The sequence below is a fragment of the Hippocampus zosterae genome, chromosome 4, assembly GCF_025434085.1.
Source record: "Hippocampus zosterae strain Florida chromosome 4, ASM2543408v3, whole genome shotgun sequence".
Lineage (NCBI taxonomy): Eukaryota > Metazoa > Chordata > Actinopteri > Syngnathiformes > Syngnathidae > Hippocampus > Hippocampus zosterae.
The window spans coordinates 18,142,023-18,158,577 of NC_067454.1; positions in this window are offsets into that span (position 1 = coordinate 18,142,023).

Genomic DNA, 16,555 nt, shown 5'->3' on the forward strand with positions numbered 1-16,555 from the left:
GAGAGTCTCTCGGGAGGATAAGGTAACAGGTGGGCTGAGTGCCATTCGCAAAGGTCAGACAGCACAATGCTTGCATCTCCCGCTGGTGCTGATAGCATCTTTTGTGCGTCTGCTCAGCCCTGCTACCTATTTCACTGCTCAGCGACTTTACATCCAGTTGCCTCTGATTATGTCTGCAGAACAGCCCCGGGATCCAATATCGCTGCACCGCTGTAGGACAATTACCCGCTTTAATAACGGCCGTCATTACTCACTCAGTGGATAGAATATGAAATACGAATTCTGAATTTGAATATTGTCTTTTTGTGTGATGATGCAAGCATTTCCAAATCTCTTCTGCATTTCAGTTGATCATTAGTGGAAAGCAGTTATAGGTTTGTTTCATAAGAACTTTCAAAGTTCTCCTTGATCATGTAATTTTCATTATGAATGACAAATTATTTTGCATAGCCTTGATAGCCTTTTGGGAAGGGATCGGGTACAGCACTTCCATTTTAGCAACAGTATGGCTTTACATGAAATGCACGTATCGCGAACAAATTCAAGACAAAAATATAATATACACACACACAGACACAAAACTATATCAAGCTACAATTTTACAGCTCTATCGACGTTACAGTGCATTTTCATTGGCCTACTGGCCATTCTTGGCATGCCAGAGATGAAGGATGAACTGGGAGTAGAAGCACCTTGAGTCATTCATAAGAAATACATTTTTAATAAGCATCATGACGGCAGAATACAGACTGAAAACACAAAATTATATAGAACATATTTGCCATCCGCAGCGAGTCAATGTAAAAACGAGACCATAACACTATTTTTATTTTATTGTACAGCAAAGATTCGGGTGTGTGACATCCTCACTAATTGTCCTATGCGCGATCCACTGAGTCTCAAGCTACACACTGATATGAGAAACACATGTAACATCATGTCAAATAAATATGAACAGGTATTCATTCATTCATTCATTCATCTTCCAAACCGCTTGATCCTCACTAGGGTCACAGGGGGTGTTGGAGCTTATCCCAGCTGTCTTCGAGCAGTAGGCGGGGGACACCCTGAATCGGTTGCCAGCCAATCACAGGGCACACAGAGACAAACAACCATCCGTGCTCACACTCACACCTAGAGACAATTTAGAGTGTTCAATCAGCCTGCCACGCATGTTTTTGGAATGTGGGAGGAAGCAGAGAGCACCAGAGAGCACCCAGAGAAAACCCACGCAGGCCCGGGGAGAACATGCAAACATGAACAGGTATTTGATTAAATCTAATCTAAATGCATTATAAATATATTATGCTGTACAACATGAGTCTGTATGGGAATCGCAAACCGTTTTTCTTTGAGAACTGCTTCCCCGTAATCCTAGAAATTGTTATTTTGCTTCATGATTCTCCATGTCAATTACTGATGCAAAAAAATATATATATATGCTAGTGGGGCCGCAAAAAGTTCCTCATTCTTAAGTTTGATTTGGTCAAGGGGAAAGCAGAGCTTGAGAGAATGAGAAAAAAAGAGCCAGGGGCTTGGCCACTGGTGCTTAAAGTGGCTCATTCTCAAAGTAAAATAAACTGATTAATATAAATATTGAATTATCAGCTTTTTTAAACATAATGTGCTGAATAAGTCTGGGCGATATGGCTGAAAGATGTTAGCGGGTTCAATTCCAGATGCGGCCTCCCTGTGTGGGGTTTCTGCGGGTACTCCGGTTTCCTCCTGAATTCCAAAAGCATGCATTGCAGGCTGATTGAACACTTTAAATTGTCCCTAGGTGCGAGTGTGAGCGCGGATGGTTGTTTGCCTCTGTGTGCCCTGCGATTGGCTGGCAATCGGTTCAGGGTGCACCCCCCTACTGCCCGAAAACGGCTGGGATAGGCTCCAGCACCCACCACGACCCTTGTGAGGATAAGCGGATCGGAAAATGGATGGATGGATGATGTTTATTGATTTTTTTTCCATTTTAAATAAAGAATACCATTAAATTGTATCCAACACAATGCTGGGGCTAGGATTTATATCTTCATTTTCAAACTATTTATTGAAGGCATTTAAAAAAAATTATTCTGATTATGTGGCTATCATGATATATCTTGATACCGAATGCCCAGCCCTATCAAAGAAAATATGAATGTCTCATTGTAAGTTCACCCTCTTAAAAGTGCTGTAGATATTTTTCCTTCTTAATGTAGTGAATACCGCTAACTGCCTGAAAAGACTGCTTGATGGTGACACTGACCAAAAAATAAATAAAAACATTTTGAGATAAGAAATGTGACTTGTGATCTCGTCTGACTTACTTTTACGGTCCCTTACCCCTATGGTTTGACTTCAGTGGAGAGATACTGGTTCAGGTCTGCTGATGTCTGCAGGAGTCACACTATTTTTGTGCCTCTTTGCCAGTCTTCCAGTTAAAGGATTATGTCACTTATTGATGTGTCTGCAGATGTTTGTCACTTCTGGAGATTTATACAAAGAGATAGAGATTCTGTCATTGCACTGGTTCAGAGGTATGCATGACTGCAATCATCCATGGTGGTACTGTATAATCATTCCTGAGTCAAATGACACTGCAGGCTGATGTACCCTCCCCTCTTGTGACTGCAGTAGCGCTCAGTGTCTCTTTGATATGAGCCAAAATGGCAATTTGACTTAACAGAGCCAAGTCTCTGCTTCTGAGGAGTCTTTGTCATTCCAAGAGTTTCTTTTTTTTCCAGGCTTATCTAAGAGTGCCTTTGCCATTTTAATCTGTGCCTGTGTATGAAGAGTGTCCCATCGGGGCTGCCATACACTAGAAGATTAATGAACCCAATTTGCAAAAGTGACCTTTTGGCTGCTAAAGCACTGCTGCAGCTAAGCCTCTTAAGGCCTGCTTTTTAAAGAAACGTTATTTGAACATTTTTTCTGATAAAGCCAGGGAAATGAACATATCAGATGTGAGACTGGATTCAAGTGTGCATATGTGGTCACTGTCCTGGGCCAGGGGGAACTCGTGTATACTACAGAAGGATGACACCTTAAACGGATACATCAGCCTACTAATCCTATGCCCAGATTGTCATGACATATGTCAACAGACAAAAAAAAAGCATGGAAATAAAAAAACTACAGTTAAAAAAAAAAAAAAAGCATGCTGGGAAAGTATGTACATGTGTAATTTGACTTTTAACTGCACAGTTACTTGTCCCAAAGCCATTGCCACATTCTGATTGACTGAACCACAACAACACTATCTTAAACTTGTAGGATTTATGAGCAAATGTACTTGTATAAATGGTGAATGAGGCTCACTGACTTGCAAGGTTTGTACAAGCACTGTACACAATTATGAAGGGTAACGTTTCTGATGTCAATGCCGTGTTCAACAGGGTCTACTAATGTTTCGGATCACAACATGGTTGACTGTTTACATTTTTTTTAAGACGAGCCACGTTGTACCATCAAAAATATTTTCAAGATCAACATTTAATCAGACCTTTGCCATGACAGAATCGCAAGTCAGTGATGAAGTGATGTTTACATAATGTCCGTTTAAATCGAATTGTCCTTGCCTTCTCTCCTGCCTCTGGATGTATGGCACTTGGCTAAATCCAAATGTTTGGCTGAGCAGATTATTTATTGATCAGATAAGGACACGTGGAACACATTATTCTGGATATTTAAGTTTTCAATATCAGCGATAAATTAAGTGGACAAGAACTTTTCCAAATCAGCTCTTCCAACCAGATGCAGCTATCAAAGCAGCTGTAAAAAATGTAACTTCATCTCCGGTACTTCTTTTGGGCTATTTTTTTTGTTTGAGCATTTGCAACAAAAATGGCAGAAGCGCTTTAAAAGGTTCTTAGTGCAAGCATGTGGTACTTTAGGGCATTTTAGAGGTTTGTAATGAGCAATCTCAAGCTGTTCTTCCTTGCCCACAGTCCCATGAGAAATCACAGTCGCTGCAAGGACATATACTGAGGCTTTTAGGGCTTTTGTGAGTGCAATACTGTATGATTCAGCTCAGGAGTAGGTCTCAGATTGCTGCCTTGCTTACTTTGTAAAAATGAATTCAATATATTTAAGGTGACTAATCTGGGCAGTTGGGCGCCATGCCATGCCCCAAATTAGGACGATGGGTGGTTGTCTCTCAGACGGTAAATGTGGTTAAAAATCAGTGGATGGCTCGCCATCGGCAGTGACATTGGCAGAGAGATTCATCAAAGTGTCATTTGTTTGACGCAAATGTTTTAAAGCAAACGGACCAAACATTAGGTCTGTCAGGAATATGGACGACACAGCCTGATAGAAGAAACTTTACCCGTGGTTGGAAGGGAGATTTTATTCCTTTAACCGAGATTCAATTGTTTAGCTTCCAGGATTTGGTTTGACAGCTTGGGTAGGACTTTAATGTGTTGTGAAGAAATATTTTCCGGCAATGCAGTCTCTACTCCCACCCATCGACTGGTACAGTGAAAAGTATTGCCTTTTGAGCATTAACACTTGACTTTTACAATTTAGGAATATGACATTCATTTTTTTTAAATACCGGTAACTGTTTTTGTGGTAAGATTGAGAGTTTTGTCAATTCATCACAGACAGAACTCATTGAAGGAAATCTTTCTGGATCGCACCTTATCCATTGTTATTCTGGAACAGTAAAGGGCTTTTTAGTATAGTATAGAACTGCACGAATTAACAGCTTGTATCTATGATTTGTTTTTGAGTCTAATCTGGAAGAACTCTTGGATGTAATTGTAGATTGAATACATGGCTGAGGTTTTACATCACCAACACATCACTCCGAGCGCTGACTTTGTGTAAACACACACACACACACACACACACACACACACACACACACACACACACACACACACACGCACGCACGCACGCACACACGCACGCTCGCACGTACGCACACACTTAGAAACAGAGGTAGCAGCCTCCTGTTCCCAAAACCCCATTCTTCTTCTTATCCTTCTCTCAATCGCTTGCTTCTAAATTTGCTGGCTTACTCTACAAGGATACACAAGGTACCGGTACACATATAAATGATTGCATCAGACCAAGTCAATCAGGCTTTGACTTGGTGGTTTCAATCAAGTTTGCCATCTTAATTTTTTAATTGCTTCTTTTAATCAGGCTCCCATTGCTTTGACTGCACAAACCACACTTGTAGTCACGCCAATGTGTTCTATATACATACCAGCCAAGTTTGACAGTATTTGGTATTCTGTGCAGTGTCCCTTCTGCGACAGTGAGCTCGAAGTCACAAACTGTATTAGAACGCGACTGTGATATAGGGTGCATTCAATTCATTTTGAGGTCAAAGCGTTTTAATTAAAGCCTTTTCAAGCTCATCTTCTTCAAACTTTTCATTGCCCGATATGAAATTGTCAACTGTATTGCGTTGGAATTATACCTGATTCCAATCAGCAGAGCTGTCGGTACCGAGTATCCCCGGTCACATCTGCAGATATTTGTTATCAGTCTGTGATGCTTGCCAATACTCCACTGATTTTTTGGACTGGTTGTTTGTATATGACAGGGTCATTTGCAGACAAACGGGGTCAGCACTTGACAGCATAGGTCTCCCAGTGCTTTTTAAACACGTCGTTCCTTTTTCCTTGTTTTGCTAAATGACATTGAAGCAGTGTTGCAAAATTACCACCTGGCAAAATGTTTTTCTGTCCCTGACTAGAGTTCAGGACCTGTTCGGGAAGCTGAATGGCCGTCACGCTGCTGCAATGTGTCGTACAGTTGATGCTATCCTGGTGAGTTTTCTTGAAAAAAAAAACCAAAAAAAAAACTGAAATAAAGGTGGAAGCCCTCCTATTACTAACACTAATGAAAAGAGTGAACTGAGCAGACGTTCATGCAAAACTAGGTTAAGTCTGTCTGCACGGTTGCACAGGAACTCTGCATGAACAAATGCTCGGTTTAGCAGTCGGAGAGTGATACAATTTTCCCTGGGCAAGGCTTTCCAAAAACCGCAAAGCCTAAGCCATCAAATGCTGATGGCACCATATATATTTGAATGATAACTCATATAAAAAAAGAAGTGTAGATAGAGTGTGTGTAGTGATCAAAGTACGCCCTGGATTACAGTTGTTGTGAATGTAAAATGAATATTGGATACTAATATTGAATTACAAATAGCTTTCAAGCATATTAGATGTACGCAAACACAATTAATTTACACTTCACTTTTTAGGACAAAACTTCCATCATCATACAAGCAACATTTTTTGAGTTTTAAGTGCGCGCTATTGCATTACATCATTTCAATATGTTTGGAGGAGTTGTTTGTGCTTTCACTTTAAACACATCTGACAGCACGTTGGGTATTAAGGCTTTTCAGTGGGTGCACCATGCTGTGTTTGATTGTATTCAGGAAGTAGAATATAATGTTGTTTTTTAGTGCACAAGAGCAGTCTGTTGAGAGTGCGGTCACTGGGTGAGGACATTAGTTGCCCCCTCCTCGTCCGGCATGCTCACAAGAGCTGAAGCTGTCCCTTAGCAACCACTGAAATGTTTAGGGAAATTCTTATGTGGTCATGCTCACTTAGAGCAGTGGATGATTCTAATTGGGGCAAGTGACCCACATATTTCACAACATTTCATATGTCAAATATTATTGTCCCCAAAAATAGAGGTAATACCCATGTTGAAGCTGCCTTTTCTTCTTGATGTTCGCATTAATCTCTGCACATTAAAATATGTCTTTACTTTTGGAAAGGATATGCATTTTTTCAGGAACTCAGTATTCACCATCAGTCTGTCAGTCAGAAATACGGGGGGGGGGGGGGGGATGATGAATGCCATGTGCTAAAATGTCCTCACAGCGGGTCAATGTGTCCTCACAGTGTGGGACTCGTTCACAGGCAAGAGGGACAGGCAGAGAGAAAATTAATTTGAGAGAGGGCTCAGCAGAGATAAATGGAGGACTGCCCAAGACAGTCAGAAGAAAAGCGGAACAGAGAAAGAGTCCTGAGAAACAGTTTAGTCTGGTCCAGGCAGGGTAACCCCCCTCCAATTCAGTCTTCTGTTTACACACAGCAAAATTTCTGACAATTTCACAGCTCTCCTTTCAGCAGCCATTGAAAAGGGCCGGATTCCATCATGGTTACTCGCCCTCTGTCCTGTGAGAGTGCTTGCCATCATGGGAAAATCTAAACCTTTGGCATCCCTAGTGGGTTACCTCTCTGCATTGCGTTGCCTCAGTGCAAACAGTGGCCCTGCGTAATGCCTGTGAAATTTGTGTGCGCATGGGGTTCAGGGTGCATCGTCGGGATTAAATCAAACAGGACCCCTCATTCAAGGGGTCCACTCGGCAGTGCCGGGTCTGCTTACATTGATGCGGCTTCTTTCAGTTTGGTTCAGTCGGAACCTCTCTCTCTGTTTGCTATGTGCTGGGGAATGTATGCACCATTGTTTCTTGTGTGTGCCCCGACCATGCCAGATGTCATGGCCTCCGAAACTTCTTCTTTATAATCCGACAAGAGGGCCCAGAGGGCAAAATGGCACACGGCCACACATGCCTAGCACAGTGCGTAGTATGGAGGGCAGGAACAGAGGATGGTGAAAGGCAGAGGGTTGAAACAAGATATTCATGAAAAAGATGGTCGGTCCAAGAAAACCAACAACATGGCTCTGCCTCAACTGTAGTTCTACAAGATGTAAGGAGACCGGCTTCTTTTTATGATGCCCTGATGTGTGTAAACTAGCGGAGGTCTCGTGCCCTCCATCTCTCAGACGGGAGCAATGGGTCTCTTTATCCCTCATCCCAGGTGTGTCATTACACAGCCACCTTAACGTACTCAGACTCATATGACACTATAGCACTCGGAGCCGGAGTAAGCCGAGCTCCTAGAATAACATCTCACTCGAGCACAACGGCAACCGCCGACATTCTGGGGCTCTTTGTGAGAGGTTTCGGAGGCAGTTAATGTGCCTTACAGTGAGTTTGTGTGACTAAGCTGTCACTTCTAACCCAAAACAGCAAGAAGCTGAGTAAATCCCACGAAGATAAAAGGAAGCGGTTGCAGACGGGCACAGTCACACATTACGTTTGATGTGCAGAAGATGTCAGCAGGTGCGCTAGGCCGTTACTGCATTCTTACCATTGCAGAGTTTTTTTTTGTTGTAAAACTGAAACTTTTGCAGATCATGAGGGACGAGCTGAGATGATGCTCTGACTTGAGTGTATTGATTGCGCTCAGCATCAAGCAGAGTCAACAGTGGGAGGGCTCAGCTGGCGTTCTTCCTGAAATTCTGTTTAGTTTGTGGACTTTGCTCCAAATTCTCTTTCCTGTTCCCCATCACCTTTTTTTCTCAGCCGCGATGAGGAGACTGGTGAGATGGGCATCCAAGATGAGCTATGTACGGAGGAGAGTGGAAAACCAATAGAAAATGGAGAGCACTTGGGATGTTAATAAGCATGGCTCTTAGCTCAGAAGTACCTCCTATATTCCCACACAAAATACATGCACAAATAAAAGGGTACCTATTCACATGCACTCAAATACACTCAGTGATGCTTGGCCAATGGCCAGCATCTCCTTGGGGTTGAAAAGAGGGGCCATGTAGCACTAGCAAGAGAGGCTGTCTGAGGGAATGGCAGACAACGCCCGGTGCCACTGTGTGACAGTCCATTATTCGAACCCCTCAGTGTTTCCAATTCAATGTGTTCTGCCCCCCACCCCACCCCCTAAAAATAGAGAGAGCCAATGTCAAACAAGAGACCAAGTCTCCTCTCCAGAGAGTCCTGTCTGCACATTCACACATCCAAGTTGGTTGCATGATTCATATTCAGGCTGAGGGGGAGAACAATTGTTTTCCTTCCTGTTTTAATGATCTCCACTGTCAATCATTTTATCTCAAGCTACATGTAGATTTGGCATGCTTATCTGGCATAAAGCTAATCTCATTTGGGTTGAGCTATCCAACCCACCTGGATAACAAGGTACCATGTGAAATTTTCCAGCAGTATGTGGGTTTCCAATAACCTATTTTTAGTCACATTTTCAAGAATGCAGAAAATAACTGCAACGGAAATGCCAGAAAATTGATAAATAAATAAATAAATAAAAAGCCCTAAAAGTTTTACGCTTGGAGGGGGCGGGGGGATTTTTTTTTTATCATATCGATACCAGTAACATTGTAGCTATAGAAACAGGTTTTGCGAATAAATGACGACAGGACAGGATTTCACCTTGCATGTTTCGACAACATATAATCACACATACATATTGTTGTCACAAAAAAATAGCAGCAGACGTTAAAATATGTTTTGGGGGATGAAGAAATTGAAAGATTTCTGGGATTATTGAAGAAGTGAGCGGTAATGCGGGTATGCGTCTGCATTCCTATACAGATGACGCAGTGGTGTCCTTATCTCCAAAGGTCCCCTTTTCATGACGGCTCGGTAGGAGGTGAATGCTGACACAATTGCAACCAGATCCAAACCTTGAAAGCGCGATGAGCAATTTGTCCAGGATCCCTTTTGTTGACAGTCAGTCGAATGTTTTGTGGCAGAGAGATATTCTCGGATGATGTCATTTCATGGCACGAGCAGTCTCCTCCCACTTTCCGTAAAAATAATGTGAAATGGAAATGGCCACAGGTCTCATGTTCTTTTTGCGCATTTTCACTGAATTTGCTTATATTAATTAAAAACATTTGGATGAAAAACCCAAAAGTGATTTTGGTTGAATTATATTTGCTTGGAGTTTTTGGGAAAACACTACTAGCCTCCAGTCTCGACTGTGAGATCCAGCACACAAATCCACAACCTTTAACACTCATGCTGCAATCCTGCTGTCATCCGAGAAATTGACTTGGAGACATTGCACCTGATAACCTCCCACATAAAAGTTCAGTTCTGTTCTACAAGGTTTGTTTGGATAGCTAAACCCTGATCAGACTTTTCAACCGTTGGTGTGTGCAAGAAACAGCAGCAGGACATTGTGCATCTCACCAATTGAAACAAAGATGTCCCTTTTTTTTGACAGTCGCTGATCAACATCCAGCAGGCATGTGAAACTCCACTGTACGCACTGTACACCAATAAAAGCTTGCTGTATTTTCAGAAGCCTTTCAAGATAAACCACACTGAATTGAACTGAACTGCTGAATGGGAAGAGGATAGTGAGACGGAAAACCTTCACACTTCACATTCTCGCCTCCAAACCAAACGCCTCAAATTTCCACCAAGTGCTAAGGTGCATTTTTGATAATCCTTCACCTGTCTTCTTGTGTTTCCACCGTAGGTGCAACAATATACTGTATAAGTATTTTATTTTATTTTATTTTTATTTTTACAAGATGGCCCCCGAGTAGGCAGCCTTCGGCAAGTGGTCTTCAAGAGCCTTGCTTTTTTGTTCTTTTTTGCTGTTTTTGTCTTTTGTTTTGTCACATGTTGTTTCATTGTGTGGACCTGATATGGACTGTTTTCAGCGCTTTTTGGCCACGACATTTGTCAAAGGAGCAGTATCTGTGCTTGGTGGTTGCGCCTTCTCGGCAGCATGCCTGTACCAGCACAGATTTTGATTGGGAGGAATGTCGGCGCCATTGACTGTCGGTGCTGGACAGACCTGGGGCGCTTGTGTTTTTTGCGCCAGTAATGGGCAGCATTTTTCACAACCCCGATTTGTTCAGTGGCTATGTCAGCGCTGTTGGACAGTTGGTGTTGGTGCGGCTGGATGGATGGCCGCTGAAGTTGAGGGTGAGGAGAGAGGAGCGTTGGCGAAGAGCACCGATGCGTATTTGGAACCGTGAGTCGCCGCTTGGAATTGAAATGGATTTCCATGGGACAGGAGAAGTGAACCAATCTCTTTTTTCATCAATGGATGCTACAGCTTCTTGTTGACTTTGAAACTTAGCTTGTAGCCGACGTGTGCACATTTTGAGCATGACGTCTCTGATCCACTGGTTAAAGGACACTTTGATTCTCTCCTCTTTCATCTCAAACTGCTTCAAACAACAAAGCGTGTGACGGAAAAGTGGTTAGGACTGCACGACTGTCCGTGTTTTATGTTATGTGTTGTGTTTATTATTTTACTTTATGTTAACTGTTTTGTAAAGCGCTTTGTTACAGCTGCCGCTGTTGTGAAAGCGCTATATAAATCAGCATGTATTGTATTGTGTATTGTATAAGTAGGATACAATTGAAAATGGGGGGCCTTTTTTCTTTCTTTTTTTTTTTGGCAAGAGATAAACAGGGTGTATTAATGTCACCAACGGCCAATTATTTTGGTGTAAATTGATCTGCCAGTCTATTTGATCTCCTATTCCCATCACATTTTGGTCCATTTGGGCTATTATTGTCCATCAAAGTGGAGTATGAAATGTTAAATCTGGCCATTTCAGAGGACTATAAAAGTATTGATTGCTTCATCCTAGTGGTTGTCTCCAATTTGGAATTTTTATTATTTTCTTTTGGTACGTCAGATCTCATGTGTACTGTATATACAATACAACAATATCTGCTTTGCAAAAGACTCTTGTTTGTAATCATTTTCTGCTTTGAACATTCATGCTGCAATGTTTTGTTTGACAACACTTTTTTTCCCCCTTGAGGACAGTCCTTAAAATGTGGGATGGGCCACTATAATGAAAATTCCAAAACTATAGTCAGGCTGTGGACCCACATGAATGTATGAATACCTGCTATCATCACATATTCAAAAGAAATTGGTGGATAACTAGATTTGAAATCAGAAGCCAGTAAATTGTTTGCTCAACTATTTTCCAATTTACTTTTATTTAATTTTATTTAAAAAGTGGGGATCAGTAGCATATCTCATATCTCAGCGTTTTAAAAAAGTGAAGGCTGTTTGCAAGAAATAGCAAGACACACATATTTTGCCTTCGCAGGCCACTTAAAATGATGTTGTGGGCCAGGTCTCGTCCCGAGGCCTTGAGTTTGACATCGTGTCCAACACAATAACAGAAACATGCAACCATCCATCTCATCACACCTGTGGGATCCCCCACCGTTCCTTTATTAGACTCGTGTTTGATTCCATTCTTGTCATTATTTTTGCGGCAACAAAGACAAACACTTCAAACACAATACAAAAGGAATAATTTGCCTTTATCCTCTTACCAGTCCAAACATTTGTCATTTCAATATTCAAGTATTTTTCACGAAAGCTAACATGCATTAAACATGCGTATTCATGAATGGGACCACATTTTTACCAGCTTGTTTTGATCTAGATGAAGGATTGCCGATTGTAATTATTCATTCATTCAATTGTAATCTCTTCTGTTTCTGTTTGTCAGGGTTTGTTTTGTGTCACCCAAGCTCAGCTGTACACTACACTCTGCTGACACACACACACACACACACACACACACACACACACACACACACACACACACACACACACACACACACACACACACACACACACACACACCTTTGTCGAGACCAAGGGACCATTTGACTGACCCTTGTCAACTCTTCTAACATTGCGAGGCAGTTGGTTTCAAAAGAATACAGGGACTGTTTGTCATCTCGCAAACCCATCTTTCAACGCTTTTAGGTTTCTAGAAATGGTTTGACCATTCAGGATCCTTTGAGAGAGAGGTGGCTGCCATCAGTGCGGCGGAGTTGTGCCAAAAGAAGAGAGCAATGATGAGATGACATATTGGCATTTTTTTTGATGCACGATCAATAAAATAAGAACCGAATTTCTTGCGTCGTGGTATCCGCTTATCTATTTTAGGCTTTTCCTTTCGACTGTCTAAGCAATCGGTATTGATGGGGTGCAAGACCGACACCTACTGAAAAATCATTGTCCGATCACCTGCCATTTTCCATTTTACAGTTACCGTCTGCTCGAGATCAAGTTGTGAAACGACCCTTTTTGTAAAACAAATAATGCTGTGTTTCCTGTACTGTAGTGATAGGTTAATACTTAAATAAGAGGGAAATAATTAGGTTTTTGATCCTCATAAAGCAGAGGCGCAAGCAACATCTGAATGAGGGGTTAGCGGGGTTAATGGGCAAATGAAATGCCAGATGATAGCAATGCTGGAGTAGAGATAATATCTTTGGCCTTTAAAAATGTTGCTGTACCATATATCCATGTGTGTGTTAAAACCAGTACAGTAGATGGATGGAAGTTCAAAAGAGGAATGAAGGAACAGGAACAGCTGTAATTCTCCCTCTGGATGACTCCTTCACAGTCCTGAGAGCTTTCTAAAACATTCATTCCTTTCCGCGAGCCTATGATCGCTCTCTGTGTACAGCAGACACTAATGTATTGTGCTATATTGACAAAAACCATTGGTGGTGAGCGCGTCAACCTCACAGTGCAGAGGTACCGGGTTCAATTCCAGCTCCGGCGCCCCCCGCGACTCTTGTGACGATAAAGCGGATTAGAAAATGAATGAATGAATGAATGAATGAATGAATGAATGAATGAATATTAGGACACCACTGTTTCACTTCTTGTTGTGATCTGTATTTGGACTTTAGTTTTGTTTGATATATTTACTTTTGTTTCATGTTCCATCTTGTTTTCTGGTGGTTTGGTTCATGGCTGTCTTGTTAGGGTTTGGTGTCCACTAGTTGCGCCAGCTTGGCACATTCTGTTTAGCAATGAGCATCCTCAGCCACTCGTGTCTTGTACAGGTGTTCCTCGCTGTCTGGTCTGTTTGTATTTAGTTCCTTGCTTCCTTTCATTCTTTGTTGGATCATTGCTGCTGTTTGTAGTGCATGCCAGTTGTCACTCCCTTGTGTCCTGGTGAGTTTGGTGTGATCGTTTGTGACTTCTCTTTTTCACCATGGGCACACATTTTTTATTCTTCCTTCACTGCAAATCATCTTTGTAAATGTGATTGTTTTAACAGCCAAAATCAGTATTAAAAAGTCCACCTCATGTATTTAATTCAAAGTTCAAGCATATGCACATTTTCCTGCTCACCTATGGGCATGAGCTCTTTGGATTGACTTCTAAATTGATGATTTATTTACGACTCCCTGAAGCATGTTCGAAATGTGAAGTTTTATGTACATGCGCACGTACACGCTCAATAGACACATCTTCATGCCCAAAGATGCATTTAAGTGCACTGTCAACAAACAGGAGATCGCTCTCCCCCGACCGCTGAGTGTGCCAGTTTGCCTCAGGCATTAAGACACTTTCAGACACTACACACACATGCAGATATAAACACATGTGCAAATCACACAAAGGCACAACCCACACGATGAAGAAAGTCACAGCGCTGCAGTGCACTGTACGGTGTTGAAAACTGGAGCAGGAGACTTCAAATCAGGAAGCAGGTATTACACCATTTTCCCATGGGAGACGATTCAGGAGAAAACAATTTAATGAGATTCAGCAGAATGAAAAAAAACCCCATCTCTCAATAAATGTGTACCAACCTTTTGCCAAAATAGACTAGTCACTCCCTGATTGTGTTTTTTTCTACAACATAACCATATATACAATCTAACCCATGACATTCAAGGTCAGCTTTGGGTCAAAGTTGTTGAAACTACTCCCAATTGCCACAGCGCAAAAAATATCATCAAGCGCCCCGACACAACACACACATATCTGCTTTCCTGTGTTAACGGAAAATGATGCCAAACACCCTCGCTGTGATGTTAACGATGGATGATCTTTTTGTTTGATCTAATTTCATTGCCTGCGGATGCCGTTTCCAGTTTGGATCCTCCTTTCCAAATGGGATTGGCCCTGGAGATAGGTCAATAAGTATGACAGCATCACCGCTAATGTGCATCCATTAGTGTATTTGATCAATTTTCCTTACTGCTTTCATTCAAGTATAAAAGAGAAACGCAACATGTTTCATATGTGTGTGTGTGTGTGTGTGTGTGTGTGTGTGTGCGCGCCTCGCCTTCATCTCTGCCAAAAACTCAAAGGGGAGTACATGCATCAGGATATGTGCAGGTTCAAGGCAAAATTAAAGCTTGTTAAGCAACTTCCATGAATAGACCTTATACTGGCAATATTTTTGACGTCGTTTGAATAAAGTATTACGTATTTATACAATGTGTGTGCCTTTGCAAACTTTCCATCAGAAAATTCTGTATAGCAATGTGGTTTGTTGTGTTTGTGGCATTTTAACAACGGCACATTTAAGGACAAAACACTATTTTTAATTATTGAATTGGTGGATTTTTATTTTACATGAATTTGATGTCGCTTTTATTTCACATTAGTGATATGGACTGCAGTTTTTGTGCTATTTTCTTTCCCCCCCTTACATGGTTGTGAGATATGTACAAGGCTCACCAGGCTTATCAGCTGTTTAATGGGTCACAGATGTCCAGCTGGCAAAGTCAGTTTTAGCTTTTGGCCAGGAGCACCTCTGATGTGATATCTGAAATCTTCACACTGACTAGTAATCCTCCAATTGCATGACAGGTTACTTTCAGAATGCATGATAGTGTAGCCTCATACTAGTACACCCAAAATGAGCATTGCTTTGTTAGTAAAGGCACAATTTAGGCAGTTGGACTCTCAGTACTTTTTTTTTCGACGAAAAGAGCAGGCGGCGGGGAGCCTTCTTGCCCCTCTGGGACATTTGCTGCTGGGCACCCCTCAGATCATTGGCAAAAGTGGAATTTGGTCTGCCTGATAATATTGGCCGTAGAGGATGTGGAAGATATCAAAAATATTGTCCTTCTGATAACAGGTATGCTGCTGTTTGGAGTTGGCTGCTTACTATTCCAATGAAAAAATTCAGCCGGAGGGAGCAGCTTCATTGGAAAGGAACAAGCTGGCGGCCTTTCTGGAGGGTGCGAGGCAGGTGATCAACACTCGGACTCATGCGTTGACCGAACTCAATCGCAAAGTGGATGCGGTGTTGGAGTCTCTTCGCAATAAATAAAAAAATGAAAAAGATTGAGGAGTAGCTGGCCCGGGCTGGAATAAATTGAATGATTGATCAAGGATACGGCTAATTGACACCATTGGGAAGTCACAAACTAAAAGACCTTGTCTTTCTTGTCACTCCGAATGTAATCTGACCACAAAGAGCAACCAGCGATACATGCATCCACATTCAACAGTCACGCATCCTTTCGGCTTTCCCAATGGCTCAGAAACTACTGGGGAATGCAGCTGCTAGCTGGCATGGCTAAAGAACGTCCTTTTCCATTGTACAGTTGTTGCTCCTCTAAGTCATGAATACTCGCCTCCATGACGGTGAATAATCGACACTTCTGACAAGTATCGTTATCATAAAAGAGAATGAGGCATAGCTAATTATGCGAGACACAGCAAGAAGAGTAAATGGGAGATGACGAAGGAGCCTTGGTATCGGTTTTAGGCAATTTTAAATTTGGAGGTGCAAAACACGAAAGTAAGTGCTGTGTTGGTACAGTACACTTTTAAAAAGTTTGTCATTAACCCCGCGACAGTGGGGAGTGATCAACTACAGCATAAACAGCAAATTATCAGGTAAAGTGACTGTCTGAAGAGAAAATATAATGGCTAGACAGCTAGCACACACATCCAAAAACCGGAAATGTACCAGTGCGTAAGTCTATTGCCTCCACGAAAAGATAATAAAGTCATAA